This window comes from Salvelinus sp. IW2-2015, unplaced genomic scaffold (genome assembly GCF_002910315.2).
Source record: "Salvelinus sp. IW2-2015 unplaced genomic scaffold, ASM291031v2 Un_scaffold1218, whole genome shotgun sequence".
NCBI lineage: Eukaryota > Metazoa > Chordata > Actinopteri > Salmoniformes > Salmonidae > Salvelinus > Salvelinus sp. IW2-2015.
The window spans coordinates 254,749-267,137 of record NW_019942784.1 but is presented as its reverse complement, the minus strand read 5'-3'; the positions used below and the strand labels follow the sequence as shown (position 1 = coordinate 267,137).

The following is a 12,389-nucleotide window of genomic DNA, read 5'->3' as shown; positions in this document are numbered from 1 at the left end:
TTGGCGTTAGCTTAGATTGTAAACTGTCTTGGTCAAAACATATAGATTCAATGGTTGTAAAGATGGGGAGGAGGTCTAGCCGTAATAAAGAGATGCTCTGCTTTTTTTGACACCACACTCCAAAAAGCAAGTTCTGCAGGCTCTAGTTTTGTCTAATCTTGATTATTGTCAGGTTGTGTGGTCGAGTGCTGCAAGGAAAGACAGCTAAGCTACAGTTGGCCCAGAACAGAGCTGCATGTCTTGCTCTTCATTGTAATCAGAGGGTTGATGTAAATACTATGCCAGTCTCTCTTGGCTAAGAGTTGAGGAGAGACTGACTGCATCGCTTCTTCTTTTTATAAGAAACATGAATGTGTTGTAAATCCCAAGTTGTTTTGCGTAGTCAACTTACACACAGCTCTGACACACACACTTACCCCACCAGACATGCCACCAGGGTTCTTTTCACAGTCCCCAAATCCAGAACAAATTCAAGAAAGTGTACAGCATTTTATATAGAGCCATTATTGCATGGAACTCTGTTCCATATCATGTTGCTCAAATAAACAGCAATCCTGGTTTCAAAAAACAGATACATTTGATTTGATTTGATTTAAAGCAACACCTCACAGCACAATGCCTCTTCCCTATTTGATCTAGATACAAACTGTGTGCATTTAAAAAAATCTATGTATGTAGTTCTGTCCTTAAGCTGTTCTTGTCTATTAATGTTCTGTGTTACAGTGGGGAGAACAAGTATTTGATACACTGCCGATTTTGCAGGTTTTCCTACTTACAAAGCATGTAGAGGTCTGTAATTTTTATCATAGGTACACTTCAACTGTGAGAGACGGAATCTACAACAAAAATCCAGAAGATCACATTGTATGATTTTTAAGTAATTAATTTGCATTTTATTGCATGACATAAGTATTTGATCACCTACCAACCAGTAAGAATTCCGTCTCTTACAGACCTGTWASTTTTTCTTTAAGAAGCCCTCCTGTTCTTACACTCATTATTATGTCATGTTTTGTGTGGGCACAAATAAGAGTAGCTACTGCTTTTGCAACAGCTAATGGGGATCCTAATAAAATACCAATTAGCGGGGCTCGAACCATCCAGTTTATAATGGAGATTCAAGGCACAATACGCAATTTGTTTTGTCTTACACTGTCCCATGGGGTAGGGCTCTGGCACTACCGTCACAGCTCCCTGGGGTATTGCTGGGGATCTTAGCGGAGACTGACATGGCAGACGTATTTCTCAGCATATCCTGGCTGAAGCCGTCTCGGCCCATCTTTCACCTTTCTGACACACTCAATTTATACCAACAGAATTCTTTAGCAGCAGGACACCATGGACCCGGTCAACCATGGACAACTTATACTACTACTTACATTGTGGAGATCAATATGAATGTAACCGTTTGAGGTTTGGTAGAAACGTTGACCAGCCTTTACTGGACAGACCCAGAGGATGAGGACGATAGACAAACACAAGGCTCGGCTCCAGACGTGATCTTGACCTCTGTTGCCGTTCTTCATGACGTGTGTGTCAGCTGACGCCACAGCAGATCCTAACTATAGCCACTGTGACGCCACAAAAGACCCCTCTCAATACCCTGTAGCCAGAGCAAGAGAGGCATGGACCTGATACCCATACAGCAGCAGACAGGTCAAAAATAGAGGCAGTGGAGCTATTTCTGACCCAGTGTGAATTGGCCCTGGCCAAACTCTAGCTCCTGGGTTGGCGCTGACGAGGGCCTACAGTGCCTATCAAATCAAACTTTATTTGTCACATGCGCCGAATACAACAAGTGTAGACTTTACCGTGAAATGCTTACTTACAAGCCCTTAACCAACAGTGCAGTTCAAGAAGAACATATTTACCAAGTAGACTAAAATAAACAGTAATAATAAAAAGTAACACAATAGGTCCCTGGCAAAGATGAGCGGAACCTAGAGAGTTTCCAATGCTCCGAGCGAGTGAGTTAGCTTTCTACAATTCCATTGAGCTGTGCCTCTCTGTTTCCCTTTGGAACAATCCCTGGGCCTGATCCAGGTATTCACCTGCCATTAATCCTCCCTTAAGTATAAGAATGAGTGCGAGTTTGTCACAACCCGGCTCGTGGGAAGTGACAAAGAGCTCTTATAGGACCAGGGCACAAATAATAATATAATAATAATCAATAATTTTGCTCTTTATTTAGCCATATAAAACCGTATTTGTTCATCAAAAATTGTTAATACCTTTATTTAACTAGGCAAGTCCGTTAAGAACAAATTCTTATTTTCAATGACGGCCTAGGAACATTGGGTTAACTGCCTTGTTCAGGGCCAGAACGACAGATGTATACCTTGTCAGCGCAGGGATTCGATCTTGCAACCTATCAGTTACTAGCCCAACGCTCTACCCACTAGGCTACCTACCTCACCACAGATTAATGAGAAGGGTGTGCTTGAAAGGATGCACATAACTCTGAAATGTTGGGTTGTATTGGAGAGAGTCTCAGTCATTTAGTCTCAGTCATCATGTGCCTGTATTTAGTTTTCATGCTAGTTTTCAAGCTAGTGAGGGCCGAGAATCCACTCTCAATCCACTCTCACATAGGTACGTGGTTGCAAAGGGCATCAGTGTCTTAACAGCCGATTTGCCAAGGCAGGATACTCTGAGCGCAGCCCAATCCTGAAATCTGGCAGTAGCTTCTGATTAAATTACATTTTCATGGAACCGCTTGTTGCAATTTCGATGAGGCTCTCTTGTTCAGATATCGTTAAGTGGACTGGAGGCATGGCATGAAAGGGATAACAAATCCAATTGTTTGTGTCGTCCGTTTCGGGAAAGTACCTGCGTGATTGAGCACCAAGCTCAGTCAGGTGCTTCGCTATATCACATTTGACATTGTCCGTAAGCTTGTTCATTTGCATACAAAAAATCATACAATGATGGAAAGACCTGTGTGTTGTCCTTGTTAATGCAGACAGAGAAGAGCTCCAACTTCTTAATCATAGCCTCAATTTTGTCAAGTACATTGAATGTAGTTGCGGAGAGTCCCTGTAATCCAAGATTCAMATCATTCAGGCGAGAAAAAACATCACCCAGATAGTCCAGACATGTGAGAAATTCGTCATCATGCAAGAGGTCAGACAAGTGAAAATGATGGTCAGTAAAGAACATTTTAAGCTCATCTCTCATTTCAAAAATATTTGTCAATACTTTGCCCCTTGATAACAAGCGCACTTCTGTATGTTGTAAAAGCGTTACATGGCCGCTGCCCATATCATTGCATAATGCAGAAAATACAATATAGTTCAGGGGCATTGCTTTGACAAAGTTAACCATTTTCACTGTAGTGTCCAAAACTTATTTCAAGCTGTCAGGCTTCCCTTGGCAGCAAGAGCCTCTCGGTGGATGCTGCAGTGTACCCAAGTGGCGTCGGGAGCAACTGCTTGCACGCGCGTTACCACTCTATGTCTCCCTGTCATGGCTTTTGCGCCATCAGTACAGATACCAACAGATCTTGACCACCAAAGTTAATTTAATGTCACAAAGATGTCTAGTACTTAAAAAATATCCTTAACTGTTGTCCTGGTTTCCAGTGGTTTGCAGAAGAGGATGTCTTCCTTAATTGACCCCCCATAAACGTAACGGACATATACCAGGAGCTGTGCCAGGCCCGCCACATCTGTTGACTCATCCAGCTYTAATGCATTGAATTCACTGGCTTGTATGTGAAGCAGTAATTGTTTCAAAACATCTTCTGCCATGTTACTGATACGTCGTGAAACAGTGATGTTTGATGAAGGCATTGTCTATAGTTTCTTGGGCCTTTTCCCCCAGCATTGACCCAGCCATATCCGCAGCAGCATAAAGAATTAAGTCCTCCACAATAGTACGGGGCTTGCCTGTCCTAGCCACTCGGTAGCTCACCATATACGACGCTTCTATCTGTTGCTTTTATACGTGTCTTACTGCTCGAAAGTCATCTTAATTCTCGCTCAAAAACTCCTGAGGCTCATTTTTCAAATTGGCATGTTTCATTTCTAAATGTCTGCGCAAGAGTGACGGTTTCATCGATTTGTGAGATAGTCATTTTGCACATATAACTGTTACGCACGCCTCTGTGAAGAGGGAACGCAACACCCTGCTACAACTCAACTCTCCGTGAAGCGAAAGAGGTATGGACTGTAGGTGTGAGGAAGGCCGACAAAAAGGCAGAATTGACCGCTTACTATGATTTATTTCCTTACACGGTAATATGGGGAAAAGGGGCTGGACGGAACCAAAGCAAAGAAAGTAAATATCAAAGGTTCCCCCTCTCCTATCTAACCTGCCTACCCACTACTTACCTAACTTAGCACCACCTGTTGCCCTAACCAAAATACAGGGGGTGGTCCGCCCAGGTCTTACCTAGTGTGCCTAGACATTGAATATACTACGGGTATATGTATGCCCACGGGCCTCTTGCCTAAGCACTCCCAAAGTGCCTTCCCCTTCCCCCCTGGGAACAAATGAAACAGAATATCAAACAATACTCAAACACAACAAATCTGAGAAAACTAACTCAGGTCACTAAAGAAGCTCTGACAAAGCAACAAACACAGTACATACCAATACTTTCTGATAAACAACCAACACTATATCACAATCTAATTCTCCAGCAAGGATCTCAGCCTGCCTATTCTCTCTCTCACTCTCTCACTCTCTCTCTCACTCACTCACTAGATGGTTTAATTTTATTTTTGGCAGTGAAACGAGGATACTCAGGTGAGAAAAATAATACCCAAATGTATAGCCCCGTTGGAATTAAATTAGTCTGTATTTCCGTCAACAGACACAAATTAAAATGCATTGGTGTCGTATCTGAATATCAAGCTCTTGATTAAAGCTCTTGCAAAAGTATTCAGGCCTGTCACGATCGTCGTAGTGAGGAGACCAAGGCGCAGCGTGTGAGAAATACATCTTCCTTTTATTTAGACGAAGACGTAACACGAAACGAAACACTCGTTCAACAAAACTAACAAAACAAACGACCGTGAAGCTATAAACGAAAGTGCACACACAAGCTACTCACGTTCAACATAGACAATTACCCACAAACGCATGATGCCTATGGCTGCCTTAAATATGGCTCCCAATCAGAGACAAATGAACGACATCTGTCTCTGATTGAGAACCACTCAGACAACCATAGACATACCTAGAAACATTCACTCAACACAAACCCATACACTAAACCCAACACCCCCTTTACCATATAACCACCCAAAACGAGACAAAACACAAACATTCCCCATGTCACACCCTGACCTAACTAAAATAATAAAGAAAACAAAGAATACTAAGGCCAGGGCGTGACAAGGCCCCTTAGATTTCTTCACATTTTATTGTGTTACAAAGTAGGATTCAAATGTATTTAATTGTCATTTTTTGGTCAACAATCTACATAAAATATTATTTAATGTCAAAGTGGGAGAAAAAAACAAAAATGCATTTAAGATAAATAAAACATTCTTAGCTAAAATATAGTCGTTGGACAAGCCTAAATGAGTTCAGAAGTACAATTTGGCTTAATAAATCACAAGTTACATGGACTCACTAAGTTAGAAATAATAGTAGTTGACATGATTTTTGAATGACTACCCCTTCCTCTGTCCCCCCTACATACAACATCTGTAAGGTCCCTCAGTCAAGTATTGAATTTCAAGCACAGATTCAACTACAAAGACCAGGGAGCTTTTCGAAAGCCTCATGAAGAAGGGCAGTGATTGGTAGATGGGTAACAATAACAAATAAGACATTCAATATCTCTAAGCATGGTCAAGTTAATAATTATGCTGTGGATTATGTATTAAACCACCCAGACACATCAAAGATATAGTCGACCTTCTGAACTGAGCTGCAGGACATGAATGAAACTGCTCAGGGATGGATCACCATGAGGCCATTGGTGATTTTGAAACAGCTAGAGTTCAATGGCTGTGATGGGAAAACTAGGGATGGATCAACAACATTGTAGTGACTCAACAATAATGACCTAAATAACAGAGTGAAAAGAAGAATACAAATATACAGAATGAAAAAATTCCAAAACATGCATCTAAAGTAATACTGCTAAAAAAACAGCAAAGGAATACACTTTTTGGCCTAAATGCAAAGCATTTGGGGCAATTTCAATGCATCAGTGAGTAACTGCCTCCTTATTTTCAAGTTTGGTGGTGGCGGCATCATGGTATGGGTATGCTTGACATCAGAAAATACTGGAGTTTTTCAGGATACAAATAAAACGGGATGGAGAGAAGCACAGGAAACAGCCTAGAGGAAAACCTGCTTCAGTCTGCTTTACACCAGATACTGGGAGATGAATTCACCTTTCAGCTGGACAATAACCTACAACACAAGGCCAAATCTACACTGGAGTTGCCAGGTACAGTTTTGACTTAAATCTGCTATAAAATCTATGGCACGACTTGAAAGTTGCTGCCATGATCCCCAACATCTTGACAGAGCTTGAGAATTGTTTAAAGAATAATGGGCAAATATTGCACAATCCAGCTGTGCAAAGCTCTTAGAGACTTACCCAAGAAGACTCACAGCTGTAATCGATGCCAAAGGTGTGTCTAACGTAAGGTGTTTCTAATGTATTGACTCAGGGAGCTGAATACTTATGCAACAACTACATTTTAGTTATTTAATTTGTCTGAATCTTTAAAATATGTTAGAATTCTTCTTCCACATTGACATTACAGAGTGTTTTGTGTAGATTGTTGACAAAAAAAAGAAAATTWAATCAATTTTAACCCCACTTTGTAACACATTAAAATGTAAGGAAATCCAAGGGATCTGAATAGGCACTGTATATATCTATTTTCAAACTGGTTTCCAATAGGCCGATGTGGCATGGGGTCATACAGTATCAGTCTATTGGAAAATCTTAATCAATGAAAAGTGTTAAAGACCATCTGGTAATAGATCCATTTAGAATAGCACTGTAAATTAGGGATAGTGCCTACAGCCTTCAGACAAAAGAAGAATCCTATATCGACACCAGGTTTAAGATTTGGGGTTAGCAAGTGGGTCAAAGTTGACATTTTTCCAGTGTATGTTGGCCTATCAGCGCGTCATACTACCTACACCCACCTGTCACCATGGCAACGTCATCAAAGCATGAGTGCATGCAAGCTCAGCTTGACTTCAGGGGATATCCAGCCGGGTCATATCTATATGGATATTAATACAAACATTTAGGCCTATAAATACTGGATAACCTGTTTATAATAAGCATGCCACTACTCCATTGCTAGTATCATAGTAATACAATCCCAGTTGCCACTTATAGCCCCTGTGAAGACAAAGTGGGGCTATTTTTAGTCTATCCAGCGGATGCTATCTGGCCTGGTGGGATATTTTTATGAACGACCTCAGTACAGCCTTGCACCGATTCAGATATGTGGAATATTTTCCACAGCGAGTGTTGGGCATTTATAAATATATCTTTCTCCTGTAGGTCCCTGACACACTGAGTATGAATGCTGTGTTGCACTTGATACCAAAACCCTGCCACTATGCTGCTGTGGACTAGGGTGGGAGGATTCAGGGGGGTAGTTATATCTGTCCACTTGTTGTGGGGAAAAAGCACTGAAGTCCTGAAAAGTTGCAGCTTGGTAAAATTTAGAGGCCCGTCAAAATCAGCCTACGCCCCCGCCCTATTTTCTATCTGTTATCTGAGATTGTTTTCAACCAAGGGGACTTGCTTGCTCACCACATTCGCTTTCCATGCCCTGACCTTTAACCCCAAAGTTCAAGTTGTCCCATTATTCAAAGGAGTCCATCTTCAGAGTGCAGTGATAGTAACTGTGAAACACCTACATAATTGTCAACATTTGATTAATGACCAGCCAACAGTAAAGTTCCTGAGGGTCCAAAATCACATGGCTTGGCATGCTAATTATATTTTACTTACAAAACATTTATATTTGTGCCTGAAAATTATAAATGATCATGATCTGAAATATAGTATCATTGGTAAAGATTATGAATATGTGTGTGCACTTTTGATGAGAATCAAATGCAGCTTTGTTCAACTACATTGTTTCATATGAAAGCACAGACAGAAGGGTATTTCTGCATGATCCCTCACTATCCCCTCCATTTCGTCTCTTTGCCTGTTTATTTTTTAAATTTTTACCTTTATTTAACCAGGTAGGCTAGTTGAGAACAAGTTCTCATTTGCAACTGCGACCTGGCTAAGATAAAACATAGCAATTCGACACATACAACAACACAGAGTTACACATGGAATAAACAAAACATACAGTCAATAATACAGTAGAACAAAAGAAAACAAAAAGTCTATATACAGTGAGTGCAAATGAGGTAAGTTAAGGCAATAAATAGGCCATGGTGGCGAATTAATTACAATATAGCAATTAAACACTGGATGTGCAGAAGATGAATGTACAAGTAGAGATACTGGGGTTCAAAGGAGCAAGATAAATAAATACAGTATGGGGATGAGGTAGGTAGATAGATGGGCTGTTTACAGATGGGCTATGTACAGGTGCAGTGATCTGTGAGCTGCTCTGACAGCTGGTGCTTAAAGCTAGTGAGGGAGATATAAGTCTCCAGCTTCAGAGATTTTTGCAGTTCGTTCCACTCATTGGCAGCAGAGAACTGGAAGGAAAGACGACCAAAGGAGGAATTGGCTTTGGGGGTGACCAGTGAGATATACCTGCTGGAGCGCGTGCTACGAGTGGGTGCTGCTATGGTGACCAGTGAGCTGAGATAAGGTGGGGCTTTACCTAGCAGAGACTTGTAGATAACCTGTAGCCAGTGGGTTTGGCAACGAGTATGAAGCGAGGGCCAACCAACGAGAGCGTACAGGTCGCAATGTGTAGTGTATGGGGCTTTGGTGACAAAACGGATGGCACTGTGATAGACTGCCTCCAGTTTGTTGAGTAGAGTGTTGGAGGCTATTTTATAGATGACATCACCAAAGTCGAGGATCGGTAGAATGGTCAGTTTTACGAGGGTATGTTTGGCAGCATGAGTGAAGGATGCTTTGTTGCGATATAGGAAGCCGATCTAGATTTAATTTTTGATTGGAGATGCTTAATGTGAGTCTGGAAGGAGAGTTTACAGTCTAACCAGACACCCAGGTATTTGTAGTTGTCCACATATTCTAAGTCAGAGCCATCCAGAGTAGTGATGCTGGACCGGCGAGCAGGTGCGGGCAGTGATCGATTGAATAGCATGCATTTAGTTTTATTTGTGTTTAAGAGCAGTTGGAGGCCACGGAAGGAGAGTTGTATGGCATTGAAGCTCGTCTGGAGGTTAGTTAACAGTTTTCAAAGAGGGGCCAGAAGTATACAGAATGGTGTCGTCTGCGTAGAGGTGGATCAGAGAATCACCAGCAGCAAGAGCAACATCATTAATGTATACAGAGAAGCGAGTCGGCCCGAGAATTGAACCCTGTGGCACACCCATAGAGACTGCCAGAGGTCCGGACAACAGGCCCTCCGATTTGACACACTGAACTCTATCAGAGAAGTAGTTGGTAAACCAGGCGAGGCAATCATTTGAGAAACCAAGGCTGTCGAGTCTGCCAATAAAAATGTGGTGATTGACAGAGTCGAAAGCCTTGGCCAGGTCGATGAATACGGCTGCACAGTAATGTCTCTTATCGATGGCGGTTATGATGTCATTTAGAACCTTGAGTGTGGCTGAGGTGCACCCATGACCAGCTCGGAAACCAGATTGGATAGCGGAGAAGGTACGGTGGGATTCAAAATGGTCGGTGATCTGTTTGTTAACTTGGCTTTCGAAGACCTTAGAAAGGCAATGTAGGATATATATAGCTCTGTAGCAGTTTGGGTCTAGAGTGTCTCCCGCTTTGAAGAGGGGGATGACCGAGGCAGCATTCCAATCTTTGGGGATCTCAGACGATACCAAAGATAGGTTGAACAGGCTAGTAATAGGGGTTGCAACAATTTCGGCAGATAATTTTAGAAAGAGAGGGTCCAGATTGTCTAGTCCTGCTGATTTGCAGGGGTCCAGATTTTGCAGCTCTTTCAGAACATCAGCTATCTGGATATGGGTGAAGGAGAAATGGGGGAGGCTTGGGCAAGTTGCTGTGGAGGGTGCAGGGCTGTTGACCAGGGTAAGGGTGGCCAGGTGGAAAGCATGGCCAGCCGTAGAAAAATGCTTATTGAAATTCTCAATTATCGTGGATTTATCGGTGGTGACAGTGTTTCTTAGCCTCAGTGCAGTGGGCAGCTGGGAGGAGGTGCTCTTATTCTCCATGGACTTTACAGTGTTCCAGAACTTTTTGGATTTGGGCTGCAGGATGCACATTTCTGTTTGAAAAAGCTAGCCTCTGCTTTCCTAACTGCCTGGTTCCTAACTTCCATGAAAAGTTGCATATAGCGGGGGCTATTCAATGCTAATGCAGTACGCCACAGGATGTTTTTGTGCTGGTCAAGGGCAGTCAGGTCTGGAGTGAACCACGGGCTATATCTGTTCCTGGTTCTACCTTTTTTGAATGGGGCATGCTTATTTAAGATTGTGAGAAAAGCACTTTTAAAGAATAAAAAGTGACTGAATGAGGTCAATATCCTTCCAGGATACCTGTACAGTATGTGTGTGCTGCCATTCAGTAACACACTTTCTCTCTGGTATAATGGAAGAGGCCTGGTCTGCACGGCATCAGTGGCTGACCCATGCCTGGTTCCCAGGCCCCAGTATGGGGATGGATAGGGAGGGAAGGGGGTTCAAGGGCCAGGTGTTTTGGGGACAGGGGAGCGCTGGACTACAATGGTGGTCACTCAAGGTCAGGAAGATTACTATGACTGATGCACTCAAGATTAATAATCCCATATTTAATGACAAACAGCAAGATGATAAAGTCATTATTTTTTATGACATAATTCTGATGTAAAATAATTAGATAGGTTGATTATGCAAATACACCAAAGCCTTCTTTCTTCATTATAAGAAAGGTTATTGTAGTGTCACACTCATTTCTTTCTCTTTGGGTGAGTGAAGGGTTTTTTCTTGATTGTTTTCACACACTATGACACCAGTCACCTTTAAAACCTGCAGAGGTGAAACACAAACAGAGGATCTTAGAGATGACAACGGGTAATGAGGAGAATGTTTTCAACCAGTCTGAATAGCGTGTGTGGAGTTTGAAKGGTCTTTATAACCAAGCCTCAGTTGMATTAACATAACACAACAAACTCCACCAATCCATAGCTCAATCAAAAGCATCCTCCAGTGTGGCCCATGTCACAGGGGCTGCCCTCTGCTCTGTTAAGACTGTGGTTAATTGGACCASTTCACCTTGAGTAACTAATGTGTAGGACCCTCGTGTCCTCTTAAAGACTATCCCAGACTATAGCAACACCTCCACACTTGCTCAAAACACAAATGCCTAAACTTAACAGCTGGACAATCCCATATCCATTCACCTGGCACCCAGCTTCTGTCCCATGTAGAAAGGAAGACAATGACAGTATCATTATTAATAGGTCCACCACAGAGTAAAGGTCTGAGTATGAGAGAAGTTTGCTTCAGGTGCTGCCCCTGTCTCCAGACACCAGACCGGTTAAGAGGCTCTGCATGCTTGTCGCCTGTTTTCCGTCACCCCAATGCTGCAGAGTTGTCTAAGAAGGCCCCTGTCGCCTTCCATTTAGAGCACCTCCAAAGACAGGCATCTCCCTGGCAACTAGTGGTTGTTTACAGTCCTCTTGGGTCCACAGTGAGCTCTGGGTCCCCCATTCTCCTGTTGAAAAAGGCCCCCGCTAAAGGAGATTGTCAGCCCTCTATTCACTGCCAGTAATTATGCGTTGTACCCCATGTCTCACACCTCCCTGTCTACGCTACTTGTTACATACCACCAGAAGACAGGGATCTTCCCCTGACAATACTCCTGATTAAAGTTAGTCTCTAATTTCAGTTCAAAGATCACAACGCAGTAAATACGTTACCCATTCAAGGTGAAGGTAGTAGTGGGGGTATCAAATGAAAAAATCTAGCGACAACATATCAGGAAGGAAAAAGAGAGTGGGATGGGTCAGGGGGGAAAAATATGCTACAAATACAGTATCTTATTAAACTTCAAACAGTGTTATAACTTGAATATTCATATTGTTAACGTCATAATCAACCATTCTTATTTTTCAAGAATGCATAAATCACATTTAACACACACAGGCACTGACAGTAGGGCCAAAGCCCCATGGTGGGTATCTAGGGTACAGTGGCCATGAAGGAAACTTCCTGGTGTGTTAACTGCCTTGTTCAGGGGCAGAACGACAGATTTTTACCTTGTGGGCTAAGGGATTCGATCCAGCAACCTTTCAGTTACTGTCCCAACGCTCTAACCACTAGGTACCTGCCACCCCAGG

General features: G+C 42.5%; 1 protein-coding gene across 1 annotated transcript in view; it reads left to right on the top strand.

Annotated features, from left to right (window-relative positions):
* Window positions 1-8,068: 8,068 nt before the first annotated feature.
* The window catches only part of cdh1 (cadherin 1, type 1, E-cadherin (epithelial)), a 48,857-nt gene continuing 44,536 nt past the window's right edge, over window positions 8,069-12,389 (top strand). The window contains exon 1 of the mRNA XM_070438836.1: window positions 8,069-8,073. The gene's annotated coding sequence lies outside the window, so the exon portion shown is untranslated. The remainder of the gene's footprint in view (window positions 8,074-12,389) is intronic.